At 39.1% G+C, this 18,062-nt stretch overlaps 1 protein-coding gene across 3 annotated transcripts in view; it reads left to right on the top strand.

Moving 5' to 3' along the window:
- The window catches only part of SFMBT1 (Scm like with four mbt domains 1), an 80,589-nt gene that overhangs the window by 6,308 nt on the left and 56,219 nt on the right, over nucleotides 1–18,062 (top strand). Inside the window, exon 1 of one of the 3 annotated variants that reach the window (XM_087744737.1) lies at nucleotides 3,496–3,595. The exons of the other annotated variants lie outside the window; for them this stretch is intronic. The gene's annotated coding sequence lies outside the window, so the exon portion shown is untranslated. Of the gene's footprint in view, nucleotides 1–3,495; nucleotides 3,596–18,062 lie in introns of those variants that run through there. 3 annotated transcript variants of the gene reach the window in all.

Genomic DNA, 18,062 nt, shown 5'->3' with positions numbered 1-18,062 from the left:
AATCTAAGGACTGTGAAACTCCATTGTACTGTAAAGCCTTGTCTGAAACTAGGGTGGTTTTTTTTCATAAGTATCTTTCTCTCTTGTCAAAGCATCTCCTCTTGAAAGGCGGCCACCGTTGGCCTCAGTGCCCATTAACTTTGCTCCGAGCATGAGGATGTGGTGCTGAAAAAGCTGTGGTGTTTCTAAGCAGTACTGAGAAATGCTATTGAAGCCTGATAGGTGTATGTATTATATACACGGGCTTTCTCTCTCATATATTAGTGTTTATTTTTTCCTAATGTCAAGTTCCAAATATGCCCCCATTCATGTGTAAGTACTAAACTGTTCAAGTCGTGTTTTAATACAAATAACAAGATCTGTACAACAAAATTCCTAAAGAAAAGTCCAGGTAGGAAATGCCTAGCAGACAGGCAGGGTGAAAATATGGGGTGCTTTCTTGCATTTGGGCCAGCAGAACTCACATAATGCACATCCTAAAAGAGAAATTACTGAAGGCGGCAGCGGTTCCTTCCAGGATTAACTCTGCTCATTGCTCTTTAAAGTGTTACCATGAGGGTTAAACTAATGGCCCTAAGAAATAATGAAAGTGCAGGATCAGTCGGAAGTGTTACATATATAGCACTAATTGGCCAATTGAACTGAACTAATCAACTCCTTTAAACGAATGTGACCATGGGCACAGGCATATGAAAATCTTCCCCTCTTTCAGGGAAGTTTTTTCTCCTTTATTTGAAAAACAAGACTTAATCAAGTTAGTGGTGAGGCTTGTTAGTCCAGCGGCCGAGAGCAAAAGTCTGCTTTTAAAGGTGATTATGTCTTAAGTTATTTGTTAAACTTTTAAAATAGATTTGAGTGAGGGAGGAGGAACTGAATTTTGAATCCCCTTTGCTGTTGTGGCCAAATCTTGCTTTTTCAACTTATTCTCTATCAAATTTAAGTATGTATTTGTCACTCCTCTTAATGAAAACCAGTGTATTTGGGGAAGTGGCTTGGCTAAGTAATCTAGAGTTTATTGTGATAATAAGCCAGTTCTACGTAATTCTAGCCTCGCTGCAAGTGTTGAGGGAGTGTGTCTAACAGCTGGTTTGTTTGGTTTTGTTTTCTCAACCAGTTCAGCTTATGTAAGTAAGAGACTATGATTGAAAACTGAAAAATCAGGGAAGATTGTGTCTTATTCTTCCAATCTGGGTACAAAAATAAGACAACAGCATAATAGCTAGGAGGACAAGGTGACAAGAAGAAAATCAGCTTTCTTAATTGCAGTTGATGTTGCTTGGTTTAACTCTTTGTACTTATTAAATTGAAAACCAAAATATTGTCTTCTTTGTATCTACTTGCCCTGTATATGCTTTTAAGGTAAGAATATTACTTAGCTAAGTAAAATGAAAGTGCAGTTTTTCTTTCTAATTGGAGTCCGATTTCCATCTAAACACCACTTGACATAAATTATAGTTCTTATGATTATCCAGTAAGAAATACAGAAATTATCTTTTTATGGTAAAGCTAAGATCTTTATTTCAATATTCAGGTTTAATCTTTTGCATTTATACTTTGTTTCCAAACAGTGGTTGAATCTTATTGGGAACTATTTTTAGGTGATTGAGAAATTGCCGTATTATGTAGTTTAATATGCTTTTATTTAAAGCAGTTCATATAAATGCCCTTCTTTGCTGCTGTTACGTAGATAGTGACATCAAAATATGCTTTGTCAGCCTTGATCATTCTTATATGCAAATGTGAGTGGTATATAATATAAAAAAGCAATATAGCAACTGCCTATCAACTGGCAGAGGCACCTTTACAGAAAAATAGCAGCATTGATGTTTCTAAATAGGTATCTTTTCAGAAAGCTGGGTTACGGTGGTTACAATGGTGAGGCTGGGAGAGTCTCTGAAACAAGCAGTGTATTTTGGATTTCAAAGACTAATAGTGTATGAATTCTTTACTATCTGCTCAAAAGGGAGAAATCTGTCTTACAGCAAGGCAAAAACTTCATTTTTGACAAACAGCATGGCAAAATCCACTTTAATGTATAAAGTTAACTCTTCTGAGATCCTGCCTTAGCAGTGGGATTTGAAAGAAAAATACTGGTGTGATAGCTGTTGGAGGTGGCTGAGAAGTTTCTCTGCGTTGCTGGAAGAAGAGTGGCTTAAAGTATAGTTTAGGTTGCGATGAGCATAAAAATTGCCGTAATGTGTCAGATCAGTAGGACACCTAGTCCTGTGTCTCACCTCAAAAACCTTTTGAAATGAGGATAAGCGACAGTGAAGTAGAGCATGATCCTTCTCGCAGTCAGTGACGCGGCTGTGTAGGCTGCGTAGGAACCAGTGATTTGACCTGTTGTCTGTCAGTTTGTCTAATCCTTTCTGAATCCACAACTTCCTGTGGTTATGAGTCTGCAGTTTAATTATGTGCAACGTGAAAAGGTGCTTCAGTTTGTGTTTTCTGGTTCTTGTGGTAGGAGAAATAGTGAATAACCTTTCCTTATTCTTCTTTTTCATACTAGTTTTGATTTTACACATCTCTCTCGTACTCTACCATAGTTGCACTGTTCAGCTCGAAGAAGGAACCGGTTTTATTGTACAGAAGATGCTGAAGCCTATTCACAGCTTGTGTGTGTGTGTAGTGCTAGACTTGGCAGGACTGCTCTTTCTGGCTGTGGGTATTTCTTAACTTTCCTGTAAAATTGAATTAGTTTCTGTTAGTATAGAAGTATTTCAAGCCTCTGATCTTCCTTTGATACCTTTTTTGTGCATCTTCTAGTCTCCCCATGGCTGTTTGACACCAGCACTACATGTGGTCTCAAGGTGCTCTGGATTTCTAGAATTGTAGTACAGTGTTTTCTGTTTCCTTCTCCATTCCTTGGGGCTCTTAATGAGTATGGAATTGATGCTCTGAGAGAATTAGTCATAACAATTTCAAAATCCTGAGTTGCAGTAGCTAATTTAGATCTCATTGTATAGGTGAGGTTATTTCTTTCTCTGTGTCTTACTATCCTGCCTTTAATTTCATCTTCTATTATCCTTCTGCAGTTCTTAGCAAACATTTATTTTTCATCTCTTAAATAGTTCTGTATTGTCTTAAAACTTTGCACTTATTTCATATTTGTGTGCTTCCCTTGAAAAGCAGGACACACTGCAGACTCATTAGTCCTCCTTGTATGGTGAAAAATTACTTTTTATTTCTATCATTACTTCCTGTCTTTATAGTCAACCTTTAAAGTATGAGATGATCTTCCAGAAAATACTCCAAAATGATTCAAATCTCTGTGGACAGTAGTAGGTCCTGGAAAGATGGTACTGTCTCTTTGGAGACCAAGCTTGCAAGATGTTTGCTTTCCTTAACTTGTGTTGAAGACACTGAATGGGAATTAAAGGTGCTCAGAGCTTCCCACAGTGGAAACCTAAACAGTGTACACCAGTCTGATGGATTTTCTTTTTTCTGTTTCAAGTAGGTATTTCTGTACTCAGCTCACAGGCAGAGGGCATGGGAAGCAGCATGCCGGGAGCTTGGGAAATGTGCATGAGGTGCTGGCCTTCGGGTTTACGTGGCCGCAGCTTCTGTCATTGTTGGCCTTTGGACATTCATGCAGGTATTTTGCAGGGGAGGGGGAGAAGAAATTAAATTGGATAAAACTAAATTGTATCCTTATAGCGACATTAATACTGAAAAGATATTTCCATGTGCAAAAGACTCTTAAACTAGCAATTCTTAGCAGTTACAATGCAAAATTCTGCTTTTTATTTAAGAGTTTTCATTGTGATGGTGGAGGATGTATAAACCAGAAATGCTGATACCATTTCTTACATGTTTCTGTTATGTTTTTGAGCACCCTCTCACCTGAGGTGACCATTGAACTTGGTTTTGGCCTTAATGACCAGGTTGTGTCATATCCTTAGTTACATTCTTACTTCTTGAAGTCATTAAATGAAGTTATCTTTCACTGGATCTGCTTTGCAGCATGTGGTAATGAATTTAACACTGTTATTTTCAACATTAAAAAAAAAAAATAATTCTGAATTTCCCAGGTTGCGAAGTTTTTAAAATGCTGTTAATTCAGATATGTCTTCCAGGCTTCCACACTGCCACCAAGCCTACATGCTATGGTGCGAATAGATCACCGGTTAGTTCAGTTTGGAAAATGGCAAAACGAACATCCCTAGTCTAGATGTAAGAGGTCACATCGGTCTCCTTGTACGGTGCCTTGTGGAGCTCCCTGTGTCTTGACACCTGTGTGATGTGAACAGGAGAACATGAATTTTGCTTTTAATTCATATTGTATTGGGAATATACCACAATCCAAAGGATTTATGTTCCACATTAATTACTTCTGTATAAGGTAGTAAGTACGTCAGAGATTGTTGAATCGAGAAGCCAGAAAAGTGATTTCATTTTGCTGTTAATGAGTGTTTTTCTGTCGGCCCTTTGAAAAATCCATTCATTATTTCTCTGTACCTCAGCAGTTTTCTGTTCATTTTGGGGCCATTCACTACTTCTGGGTGTGCCCAGCCCTGATATAGAAGAAAAAGCTTTTAATCTTGTGTGTTTAGAAGACTATTTCTGTAACCGTAAGGGCTAAGAAAGTACATTACAAGAATTAAAGTTTAGATATTGCAGAGGTGTTGATCTCGGCTTTGGAAAGCTTTTAGTGAGTATTTTTTTCTAGGCCAGTTCTTCACTCAGTTTATGTGCTTGCTTCGCACAGAGATCTGATAATTCATTTTTTTACATTCTTGTTACTCCTGGAAGCGATCATGGCAATGCTTGTCTGTGCAATTTCCGGTTGCAGCTGAGGGCAGCACTTAAGTGTGAGATGGTATAATTTACATCCAACGCTGCACTTTCCGCTTAATGTTTTGCTAGCAACTCCCTATCTATAGGGAACAAATCAAAACAGACTTGGGTTGTCAGCAGAGATGTTTCTTAAACACAACCAGGCAAACGGTTTTCTTTTCCATTTAATCAAGAGTATATTTAAAATTGAATCTCACAGTGGAAGCACATGATTGTAATACGTACAGGTATTTCTAGTGGTTTCAGCTCTTAAGAATTTCCATGGGCCTACAGTTAGATGCAGACTATTGACACGGGGGAAGAAAATCTAGGAGACTTCATAAAAGAACTTTTTAAAGTAGTGTTTTCAGGACGAGGGTATCCTTTGATTTTTCTGAGGCACTGTTTTTATTACATCCTGCTGTAAAATTAGAATTCTGATTTAATAATCACAACTATTGATTCCAAAGTTGAAATGGAACTTGAATAGAAAGTCTTATCTCTCTTTTGTATTTATATGTTAACAACAGATAAAAGGTTGCATGTGCCAGCAGAGTGGTGACTGAAAAAATATCCACTGAACTTTGCAAGGATGGGGCTGCAAAAATAATTCAATGAAAAAAAATGTTTGTATTTGAAAACACTTTACGATAGTGTAAATATTCCAGTGTTGTCAGGATCAATCTTGAAATTGTACTCCTAAAAATAGAGGAATCTTTTCCAGTTGTTCTCTCTCTTTTGAGCCCTTAGGCTCAAGTCTTGTTTTTCTCTCTGTATGAACAGAAGTGCAAAGAAAAAAATCCTAAAATGAGAACAGATTTTCATGTCATTTTACCACTCCTGATGCTGGGGTAATAAGAACATCATCACTTACTGTGAGCTCTTCACTAAAACCCTGTGTTGTCATGATTCTCAGGCCTTTAGGCCTGTTAATGTTCTTGTGATTTGAAATTTGTATCGTTGAAAGCTGTCATCTTTCCTCCCTCCCCCCCATTTTTAAGCTTTCAGTACTTTTTAAAGGGAGGAATGGGAAGGAAGCATATCAGTTAATGAGCAGTAACAAAAGGCAAGACCATATTTTTGTGGCACTGCCTGGAGAAGAGAGCATTCCATGATTTAGCACAGCTCGTAATACTGTAATTCCATTTAGGAGGAAAAGATAGGGGGGAAAGCCGTGTTTTGCTATCACAGTTTGTACGTGCAAAGAGTGTTAGTCTTAGTAGGGACTCAAATGGAGCCTTAGCAAGTTAAAACAGCATTTCACTGGATAATGCAGAAACCGTTCATGAGCTACAGTGAAAATAGGTGGCCATTTGGCTCCCAGTCAGAAGGTTTGAAGATCATGGTTGATTGAAGATGTTCCAAGATCAAATGCAGGGACTTTTGAGGATTATTTATGTTGACGCCTGAAGTCTCACAGAATTAATCAATCCACTAAGACCTATACTGGCTTCCTAGCCAGCCCAGTGTGTATGTTTTTCTCAGTGTTCCAGACTTAAAATGCCACTTGTAAAGCCCTGTTGTTCTGAAATGTTTTTTCAGCCTGTTACGAAACGTAACTTATGCACTTCACAGAAAAGGCTCAGGTGCTGCTTTAACACCCAAAGTGTATTAAGTAATCCAGTCTGTAAGGTGTAAAGTAACTGTGTTTCCGTGCCTCTTTATTATTGCTGCTTGGACATGATGTTAAAAGATGTGCTGGCAGTGGAATTGAAATAGTGGCCAAGTTCTGCACAGTAAGTAATGATAGCAGCAAAAGGATTTTCTTTTCATATATGAAAAGTTAAGTGTCAGGTCATCAGACAGTCAGGAGAGTGTATTAGTGATACAATGGCAGTGTACTGAAGCCAGCTTGTCTTTGTGAGATTTGTTGGATCTTGCAGGTAGAATGAAGGACATGTTACGGTACCCAAATCTACAATTTCAAATAGACTGTAAATAAGCGTGTCCTGTAAATATCTACAGGTTGAATAGAATTTTTCTAAGCCTTGTGATGGAGCTTGGGACATTGATATTTCTGGGACCCCTTCAGATGCAAAAGGGAAAATTTTTTTTGTTATCATTGTAACATCCCTCCTTTAGATATGCATTTATTTCCATTAAAAACATATTTGCTAATCTGAACTGGAAGCCTTTTAAAAGAAAATGCGAGTGAAATCTTGGAAAGCAGTGGGAGACCTCGGGACTCTGCAGCAAAAGGATTGAGCTCTGCCATCCTCAGCCTCTTATGAGTAAAGTTAGCCTTCTAAAGATAAAAGGAAATTCAATTACAAAGCAAGAAGGAGGGTGAAGGGGTGTAATTAAAACACATAATCCTAAAACCAACATGAACAGTGCTTTTTCATGTTATACTTAAAGCAGTCTGCTTTGTGTGTGCAGTTGCTATTGCTTAAGATTATTGATTTAGTTTCCTAGGGGAAACACTTTTTGAGAGGATGCGAAAAGGATGACGTCTGTTGGTGTAACTGGCAGCGTAATTTCACGCAAGCATTGTACTTACGGGCAGCTTAGTGGAGAGTTTTCCTTTGCTGCTTGCTAATCTTTCTTTAAAAAAAAAAAAAAAAAAGGGCAGAAAATGAAGTGCTGCTTCTGCTTTTTTCTCACGCTAACGGCAGTTGTCCTACCAGACAGAGGGTGAGTGCTTCAGACAGCAGGAGAAACCGAATGCAGCATGGGGCCAGCTTGTTCTCTCCTGTTACATCTACACCAGCAGTTGCTTCCCCATTAGTGGTTTGGACCCTGATTCTCAAAGTGTTTGGAGTCCAACTCCCATTGAAGCGATCAATGTTGGTGCCTGAAACCTTTGATAGGATATATGGCCTGAGGTCCACATTAATCTGGGAACTTGAAAAATCTCTTTAGAGTTTTGTGATAAATGCTGATGCGGTGTTGTAGTAAACACAGATCTGCTCTGCATCACTGTTTCTCTGCTAATTAGCTGCTTAGTCTTATACTAATGGCAGGAGTTGGGTTAGTGCACTTGTCTTGGTAGTGAAGCATTCCTTGGCTGGAGCTGGAAGTGTTTCATTATCAGGACTGGCTTCTGTGATAAAAATATTCTGATTCCATCTAGCGGGGTGAAGTTGTATGTACACACACTGACCTGCTCACCGTAGCTCTGTGTCAGAAATTAGTACATGTAGGTGTAAGTGAGTAATTGAAGTTGACAGGCTGTCCCTCTTTCGGAGCTCATTCCTTCACGAACTGTAGCTGTTTTGATTGCGCAAACATGGATGATGTCTGATTTGATGGAGAGGAAGAAGCTGTGGGGAAGGAAAGGTGGGAGGCAGCTAGCAAAAGAAAAATGAGGATGAGTATAGAGGTCAGGATTGAACATGGACTTCACAGTCAAGATGTTTCAGAGTGTCTTTTGAATGCTCTTTTCTTATGCTCTTGATACCATTCAAACCCCCATCTCTTCCGCAGTACTCTGGAGTGAAGTATTGCAAGTTCCTTGGCTTATTTAATACTTAAGACTGATAGCTTTATAAAGTATTAGTACCAGTATTTCATGAGTTATTTTGTGCAAAAAATTTCTCTGTGAAGGAAATATTTTGGATTACTGTAAAGAAAGAGCACCAATTTCTTGTGGTAGTTGATGTGTGTATTTTGTTCTCTGCTCACATATTGTGTGCAAGTTTATAGAAGAATTGGTGCTTATATTGAGTGAACTTAGTTAAAAAAAAAAAAAGTAATGCAAGTTTTGTAGTGAGTTTCATTAGTCAAAAAACATTCTTCCCTTGTTTAATCTTTTACCTGGTATACCTGATGGCCTGTTTGTCTGCTTTTGTAAAAATAGCTTGTGCTGTCAGTTTAGTTCTTTTGATAAAACTAATAATTTAAAAATACACAACTAGAAACTAAAAGCAGCTGTGCTTTTCAGCTGGAGAAAGCAAGTGTGTAATCACACTGCGCAGATGAACAAGTTCCTGGAATCAGGTTGCAACCAGGGCATTTGCATTTTGAATCTATAAAAAAGGCACAATCCTTTCAGAAAAAGTCACTGAAAAACCTGTTTCTGCAAGAGATGAGCATGCTTATTTTCTCCTGATCTAGTAGGGAATACAGGTGGATGAACCTAAGCTTGTTAATAGTATTGTCCATTAATTGAAATACTTGTATGTGGCTCAGATCCTTCCCTGAGGACATGTTTCCTGGCGGCTCCCGTCAGACAGAGAGGTCCCAGGCTTCAGTTTGAAACTGGTATTTCCCAAATGTATATCTTGCAATTAAAACTTTGAAATTAAAATTTTGAAATTAAAACAGTGGCTTTTAAATGACTTGTGACTCTCTAGTCTTTTGAGGAACTTCATCTATGGTGGCTTTGATAATTAGCTGTGGGAAGTGTGACGGTGTTGCTGGGGAATGGAGCTGGGGGTGGGGGGAAGATCTTTATGGTGGCTAAACCAACTTTTGGGATGCATTGAATTAATGGTGGAACTGCAGTGCAAATATTTGGGTCTTGAAGATTGTAAGAGTGACTTTCATGGCTTTCATTAAACATCTTAGGGAGAAATTTGAGTATTGGCAGAGAACCACAGCACGGGGAAGGTAGAGACTTCTAAAAATCAAATACAGAACAAACTTCCCCTGAGTTTTTAGCAAGTCTCATGTGTAATGCTGAATGTTGAAAATCTTTGTGGATCATCATAATAGCTTGGGACGTTGCTATAGTGCGCTATCTTATTGTACAAATGTGTTCTAGATGTTTGTGATGTTTCCTCATGCAAAAAGTTAGAGGGCTCAACAATTTCCACATGCTGTAGGTGCTGAAGAAGTATAGAGAATGACTTACAGGACAGATTATATACAAGGCAGTTGTACACACTCACAGGTGACTCTCAATTCCTGCACAACAGAAATTTGCCATTTTTACCATTACCATTTTTACAAGAGTTAGGTATTTTTATAAAAAAAAATAAGGCACCAACACTGTCTTAACTTTATGCATGTTTGTCTCTTCCTGCTTTTGGCAGTGGGTTGTTAACTCTGAAGCCTAATTATTATTGCCACTGCAATTCTGGGGATATATGTCTGCCAACTCTTGCTTTCAGCAGTTTTTTTGTTTTCTTAATCATTAGGGTTGTTCTGTAACAAGGCATGCACGTATGTGTTTGCAGGCTGTAGATGTACATTTGAGATGGCTCCCTTAACTGACTTGATCATAAAATATCTTCTCTGACAACATTCTGAATTATTTCATACGCTACTAATATGAAGTTACACAGAGTCCCCAAATATGCCTAATATTCCTCTTTATCTGTTGTCTAAAGTTTGCTTCAGAGAAGTAAGTGGAAGTTATTTAATGGAAAGTGAGCCTAGTTTTAGTTCATCCACCTGAAAAACTTGAGGAAGGGTGTCCTGTGATTTTGAAAATTTTTTAAAAAAACTATAAGTGGTAAAGGCATTGCCTTAACTCTGCTGCAAATATGCTAATAGAGAGTTGATCCTGATGACTTGTTATCTTGTTCCCTTCAATAACCAATCAACTGTAAACCAATAACTTTTAGCAAGATTATTTTAACTTCAACTGTGTTTAGTTCTATTTGTGTTTATTTGTATTTAAACTTCTCTGTATTGTTATTCCCTTACATCAGTCATGTGTGACTCTTCCTTAACTTGATTTTATCAAAATAATCCAGTTTTATAAACTGTTTTAAGCATAAAGAGATGGTTTTGACACTCCTCTATAGGAAGCTGCAGTGATAACTAACATTCTCTGATAACTTTTCATTATATATTTGTTAACTTTTATTTAGAAGATCATAGCTATGCAAATACAAGAACCCCTTAAAAATTGTATGGAGTGACATGAGGAAAATTAGAGAGTTTATGTTTGCTTGTTCATGTTATCAGTATGCTTTTGGGCAAAAGATGACGAGCGTTACAGTGAATACAGTGGCTGGAAGAAAGATTTGGAATCTTGATGAGAGGAAAGAGAGGTACTAGTGCATGAAAGGATCCCGGCTGTATCTCTGCTTGTCAGGGTTGCGTCGGCGAGTCTTGTGTCCCAGAAATAACAGTATGCCAGGGTGAGAAGACCTGGAATGGAGCGGCTGTGGTTAATGCGCACGTAATGCACAAAATGTAATGATCCATTTTCCTTACCTGCCAGCTCTTTGTTGCTTGAAGACCTTCCATAACAATCTTTTCCTTGTGAGGACAAAAAAAAAAAAGAAAAACGTTAAGAAAAATTCTTGGTTTCGGCTGTTGCAGCTTTTCAGTCATTGTTATATGTATGTAATTGCAGCAAACATATTTGGCCCTTTTAGTTAAAGCAGAAAGGAAGCATATCTAATTTTTATTCATGCCAGTTAAGCCTGGTTTCTGGCCAATATGAAGAGCACAAGGAGCACATGCAGGCTGTTGTTACTGCCTTGTGGTACCTGCCTTACTTCATATTAGGCCATTTTACAGACATCACATCAGTGGTTTTTGACCTTCCAGCTTGAGCTGCCGTCACGCTGGCAGCCTGGAGCTTCTTCACATGCAATGATTTCTCTCTCTATTAAAACTGGTTTAGTAACAGGTTTCTTCTTACACCTTATCTGTGCTCACCCTTGTTTACAGTGCGGTTCAGCTACAACAGCAGGGGGTGTTCTTAACCTGCATTAAGTGTACATGCAAGATACTTATGCTGATCAAACTGTGGACCAGGTTCCTAGGTGAGCTTTAATGTCTTGCAAATTCCTTGAGCCATGCAGCTTTCTCAACATAAACGTGTCAGGTGGCCTTTCCAGCTACTTGACCGTGACTGATTATTAGCGTGCAGAAACTTGTATGCTGTGCAAAATTTCTGTCTTCCTTTTACTTGATTACAGTTTCTCCCTAACCGTGAGGTTTCTTGTTCTTCTGATGGTGTCTGGTTCTCCTCCTAAATTTATATAATCTGTTTCTCTGATGTTATCGTATATATAAAAGGCTGAAAGATATTTCACTCAGCAGGTCAAAAGCTAGATATTAGGTCTTGTTTAATCTGATATCTAAGGCAAAGCTGTTGATAAATACGTTTTAATAATTTAATAAACATTTTAAGGTTTATCACTTAATACATTTTAATAACTGAGATGGCAGTCTGAACTTGCCGTTGGAGAAAGTGCTCCCTGGAGGTCATGTAGAAAAATTGGATAGAAATTTTGAATAAGGAAGGTGTGATATGAATTACTGTAGTGGGATTTCTAAGAAGTGCTGACATGTTCCACATGCTTTAAGCTGCGCTGAAATCTGATTGTTTTGACCAACCCGAGATCTGCAATTCCTCCAATTTTTTATTAAATTTTGATTTCCTGTATGGCATTACATCATCATGATGTCATGCTGCTGGGCTTCTCTGGCAAGGTCTCATTCACTCTGTGGCAGAAGTGAATTAAAAATCAGTATTAAAAAATGACCTTTATTATTGTCTCTTTGCAAGAATACTGTTTTTTAGTAAAAGGTTGGTACTGCAAATTACAGTAGTGTAATACAGCAGCATCACTTCAGGTAGTATCACAGAAGTCCCATGTAACCTTGCACGCCTGAGCTGAATTCTCCGTTTTCTGTTTGTGTTGGAAGGAGAAGGCTGTTGTGAAGTACAAGTGCAATACAAACCAGCGGTAGGCACTGGTCCTCTCTTGGGACATCTGATACAGTTGTTCAGCAATTTACAATAATAGGCTGAGCCTCTAGTAAGTAGAAATTTGATGTGAAGACTTCGATTGTACCTGGGGCATTACCCAGCTCTGCCACCAGATGATTTGACTTCTTTTGCAGTTTGCCAATACGTGGTGTAAAGAGTCACTTCAAATGGGATGCTCGGAAAGCTGCCAGATGTTGTTTTGCTGTCTGCAGACAACACTCCCATATTAAGTCTTTAGCTTGGTGCATCAGAGAAGAAAAAGTACATGCTGTTAAAGTAGGAGGTTATTTTCAGCTTTACTGTTTAAAACAGAAGATCTGGAGTAGGAGCCTGGAATCCCATATTGCTAAAACAGTGAAGTGGCAGTGAAGAGTAAACCCAATTTCTCATTTGCTCTTAACAGCTCCCCAAGAGCATTTGATTTCAGTAGTTTTTCTTTAGATACTGATAGTGGATTAATTTAGTTACATTATAAATTAATAAGCCCTCATGGCATTTAACTTAACTCCTACTTTATTTATTCCTATTGCATTTATTGTCTTTAATGTCAGTGCTCCTATAAATTGTGGAACCTAATTTTGTGTATCCTCTGCCCCCAATCTCTCGATAGCAAAGTACTACAGCCTGTGCTATAGCGATGACTAAAAATCACTATAACAGAATTGAGATTTTTTTTTTTTTTTTGCAGGCATCTATTTAAGATCAAGAGGATGTTTCTAAAGGACACTGTCATTTATGTGCCTTTGGGTAGTTATGAATTCTTGGTAATAGACGTTTATGATGTGATCTCTCTGTCTTAACTGACTGTAAATGCACCAGCTATGAAAAAATTAACTTGAGGTTTTGCATTATAAGAAAACGTACTGAGAGCAGAGGCAGTCAGCCAGTGTGTGGTTTACTCAAATCGAGAGCATGGCCAATATCGTGCAGTATCGCTACGCTAATCTAAGTTGTCTGTGTTCAGTGACAACTAAAACCAGAACTCATTACACTTTCAGTAATTTGGATTAAAAGAATGAGAAGGTTTTATGTCTGCTGAGCAGTTCTGTGGCAGTGCTGGACGTAACCACCTGACTGCTCTTCATCATACTCTAGCTTGCGAATCAGTTAAATGAAAGCCGGTCATACGCATGCTGCTCCGGCGTCAATGGCGTTAGACGCGTGGCGTTACCACTACTTGCTCGATGTTATTTGTGTTTGTGGTAACAATGATGAACATGACTCCGGAGCAAGGAGATCATGCAACTTAAAGAGCAGCTCTGAATTTTAACTTTAAGTCCTGAGCAGCATTTGGCTCAAACTTCTTTAATCCCCAGCTGCCTCCTAGGAAAGCAGTGGCCTTTTGGGAAAGCTTTTCTGATCAGCCTCACCTACATATCTGCAGGCAGTGGAACTACCTGGAAACAGCCAGCCTGAGAAAACAGCCAGTGGTAAATTCCAAATTTCCTCATTTTTCTCGCTGTGTTGTCCCCCACTTGAGAGGGAGGATTGCATCCCTCTCTATATTTAGATGCAGCACATTCTCTTGGACCTTCCTAATTTGTATTATTTTTCTCTTCTCTCCTGGGTAAGAAGGAAGCCAAGACAAGTAGACAAACTGTCTGATACACTGTGCGGTTTCCTTTCCTTTCTTTTAGAGGAGAATAGTGTTAGGAAAGCAGCACACTGCAGGAAAGATGGACTGTTGCACTCCCATCTCTAGAGCTTGGCTGCAGCTAGCAAGCAGCCATCGTCTTGCTGCTCTCTCGAGGCAGCAGTCTGTCTTGAAATGCTGGGCAATAGGACACCTTTGAACTCAGCTCTTTAGATCAGTTCTACTTGTGTTACTCTAAGCCCAGGAGAAATCATCCGTGTTCACCAGTCCAAAGCAGATCTAGCATCATAGACCAAAGGCAAATGGAGTAAGCCTCAATTAAAATAAAAGAGCAGTTGCCGAAGAAGAAATATTAAGTAAAGCCCACAAAACAACTTTATTTTGTATCCTGAGCAATTAGTGGAATGGCCAGGCTGAAGAACCGTTGACTTTCTCAGGTTGAACAACCGGTGCTGTTTGTGCCAGGAGCTGGAGGCAGCCTGGCTGCGGCTGCTACGCGGCTTCACAAATTCAGAGCACTGATCATTGCATCTGTGCCAGCGCTGTGGTTTACCCAATGGTTTTTCTGCTTAGCCACAGCAGAAGGCTCAGAGATGATGCTTAAAGTCTGATGGTGTTCCCCAGTTGCGGGCTTACTGCTGTAGTGGTCCTGTTGTGGTGGATCTGGCATCTTCAACATAACGTATACCGTGGTTTTCAGGTAAAAGTAAGTAGATTTTTCCTTTTCTGAGTAATCAGCTCCACAGATCTGGTCCAGGTGACTGCATCGTGCAGAATAGATGTCTGAAGCTTTTGATAGTTCTAGATAAAGTGTTACTTCCCATTCTGTTCGGCCAGTGCTAAGAGGAGAAAGGAAGATATCCACCAGGCCTAAATCAATAAAGAGTAACACTGAATTATCCTGACAATGGACATTTTTTTTTCATCTGACGAAAACTTTAGAGGACAGGCTTTCTGTCCCTGACAGCAACTGATGGATGCAGCTCAGAGTCTAAACTGTAAACTGGCTCTCATATTGATTAAAACGTATTTGTGTACCTTGCTGGGGAGAAGGGAAAAGTTTGATCTGATGAACACAGATGAATTTTCATACGATGTTACTGTGTGAATGAAACAACTGTTTTCAATATATTTTGGTTTCAGTTTGTATTCCTGGTCCATGGTAAATGAAGTTGTGGTACCTTTAAAAGCAGCTGAAGTAAAGATTTTCATTTAACACAAGAAGCTGAAGTATGTTTCTCCTCTTAACAGTTTTTTTTTCCCTTGGAACCAGCATAGTTACTGTCGGATATAAGTTCACTTGAGTTTCGGAGGTACCAGACTGTGCTATAGTGTAAACACAGCTGCTATCAAGTAAAATAGCTTCAGTCTTCTCTAAAGTATACAAGTTCAGTGTTAGTGCAATAATAGATGCTTATTTCATTAACTGTTAGTCTGCCTGTCAGCTTTCTTGCCAAACTAAAACAATGAAGTACACCATATGCTTGGCCTTCCATTAATTGATAAAGAATGCACATGGAGAGTACTGCTGTAGCTTAATTGAGAAAACCTACATCTTCTAGTCGCTCAAAGGAATGAATAGAGGGGTTCCTTCCTCAGGTTGCAATATGGAAAGAGTACATGTAATGATGTGCAAGCCGGGTTATTTATGCTGGTTAAGTTAGTTTTTATAACGTGCCTGAATGTTGGGTACAGTTGCATGTACTTTAAATACCAGCGTAGATAAGGTCATCTTGTGTTCAGCACTGAATGGGAAACTGGTCAGGAGCAATTAATCAAGTACTAGTGAATGCCGATAGACATAAGCCCTCCAAGTGCTTGTCAGTACTGCTGTCATCAGGGAAGCAGAGGTCACCATCATCTATATAGAACTTCTAATTATTTATTTTTATCGCTGTATGAACGCTTGTATTTCCCATGGATCTTTTCCTAATTGATATAAGTTTTATTTTTTATTTTTTAGCTTATCAAGGACAACTTACTAATACATAAGTTAAATGGCATGATGATACAACTTCGCTGATAAATGCAAACCCCTGCATGGCTGTGCTTATTTCACATAATCTGGGCATAATGGTTCTCTCATCAGAACCAGCTTTAAGGAGAGTCCTTCCATAAATGGATGTCTCTCAGTTCCACAAGTTCTTGGATTAAAAAAAGTAAAAGTGCACAGTGGAATTTTATCCTTATAATAACTTAAATATAATTTAACTAAAACAGCTCAACTTTCTGTGTATGACTGTACAATGATTGAATATGTAGAGCTTGTCAAATATCAATATCAATATTTAACATATTTAACAAGACTGACTTCTCTGGTGCTGGTTGTGAATTGTTTTTTTGATTTTGCGGAATGCGGTGTGTAAATTTCCTAAAGCTCTCTGTAACAGCATTGGTGTTCTCTTCAGTCCACAACATATTATATGCATCTGTAGAGCTAGTGGGTGGAAAGGAAGAGGGGGAAGACGGCTGCTAGGTGGCAGTGAGTAGTTGCTCAGCGCACGCCCTGGCGGGTGGGAAGCTTTCCTGCTGAGAGCAAACAATTAGAAGGGGGGAAAAAAAAGATTTCAAGGCTTCCTGAACATTATTTGGGACTGGTGCTTAAATCGGTTATTGCTGAAGGTGCAGTTAACCTGAAAGTATGATTCAAGCTACTGTTCTGCACTCTGAAACTTACTAAAAGCAACTGTGTAGCTCATAAGTCAGATTGCATTGATCGGCAAAGTCAGTCTGACAAAGTGTATGCTGTCTTCCCGTGGCTTCTCTTGCCATGATGCAGGGGGAGATTTACAGCAGAACACCCTGCCTCTGCTGTAATGCTCAGTGGCAATCACCTGAAACTCTGCTCAGTGGCTGCAGAACAAGCTCGTGTTTATGCCTCTGCTGCCCATCCCTTTCTCAGCAAAAACAGGGTCACTGAGCTATGTGCCGTGATGCTTCAGGTGCTGGTGTTGCAACTTAATTCCTGCTTGAGAAGTTTTGGGAGTTCATGTAAATGAAGAATGTAAACATTTTTTACTTCAAGCTCTGTAGTTTCCAGTCTGTGCTTAAATAATTCTTATGACTCCATCAGAATGGAGCCTTTGCTCTATCGTACTGTACCATGCAAAATGGGCATTACTGCCCCAACAGATAGCAGAACATAGACACTGTATGATAGCCAGGATGATGTGACACTAATGGGTTTATAAATAACTGAAGTTATGAAATCTTATTCACCTTTGATGCTAGAATTGAGTGCTGTACCTGACTGGAAGGACGAAGGGAGTAGTAGCTGCTTATACATCTTATAAATAGGTGGAGTTTTAGCCTGGACACAGTCTCCTGTTTTGTTTTGCTGTGCGAGTTTGCTCCAGTGGAAAGTTTAGGGTGGGGTAGGGATGAATGAGTGGGTGTGGACCTGCCTTTTTGGGGATAGTGCAGCCTTATTCTGGTTTAGTTATGTGTGAAACTATAGCCAAGTTGTAAAAAATGCTCACAAGTCTTTTAAAAACAGGTAAGGGGTACAGTCTAGAAGCAAACATTTTTTTGCAATACATTTCCTTGTTCCATGTTGAGGCTGAGCCCTGAGGAGCTGTCATTCACAAGGAAAGCCTGACCTTTTCTTACAGGTTTCTCCTCTTTCTGTAACATCAAAGGTTCTCATAGTACATGTTGAGGCAAGAACTTATTTGGACATTAACTGTTAGCGCTTTGATTTCTGCTCTCTTCGTTGCTACTTGTTTGTGGAGGCATGCTGCAGGTGGAAGATTTTTCGTGATGCGGACCCAGGGTCAGCATGATGTCCACTGTTTCTTCACTGAATCCAGGTATGGAGGTGAACAAAGCAATTACATGAGTCTCCATGTTCATGTTGGGGTATTTTGAATCAAAAGCGTGAGACAGCTCTGCATTTTCATTTCCCTTCACACACCAAAAATCTAAACTGTTTCATCTTCATCTGAAAGTAAGTGGTAGATGGAAATAAAATTTAGGAGGGGAAAAGGACAGCTCTGAAAAATTGATGTTTATTCTGTTTTTTCCCCTCATGCTGATTTCTAAGAGGTAAACTCCTCTCTTGCTCTTTTCCCCTTT

The sequence above is a fragment of the Nipponia nippon genome, unplaced genomic scaffold (assembly GCF_047370975.1).
Source record: "Nipponia nippon isolate SJK-2023a ecotype South Korea unplaced genomic scaffold, ASM4737097v1 scaffold_9, whole genome shotgun sequence".
In the NCBI taxonomy this organism is placed as follows: domain Eukaryota; kingdom Metazoa; phylum Chordata; class Aves; order Pelecaniformes; family Threskiornithidae; genus Nipponia; species Nipponia nippon.
This window is presented reverse-complemented; position numbering and strand designations above follow the sequence as displayed.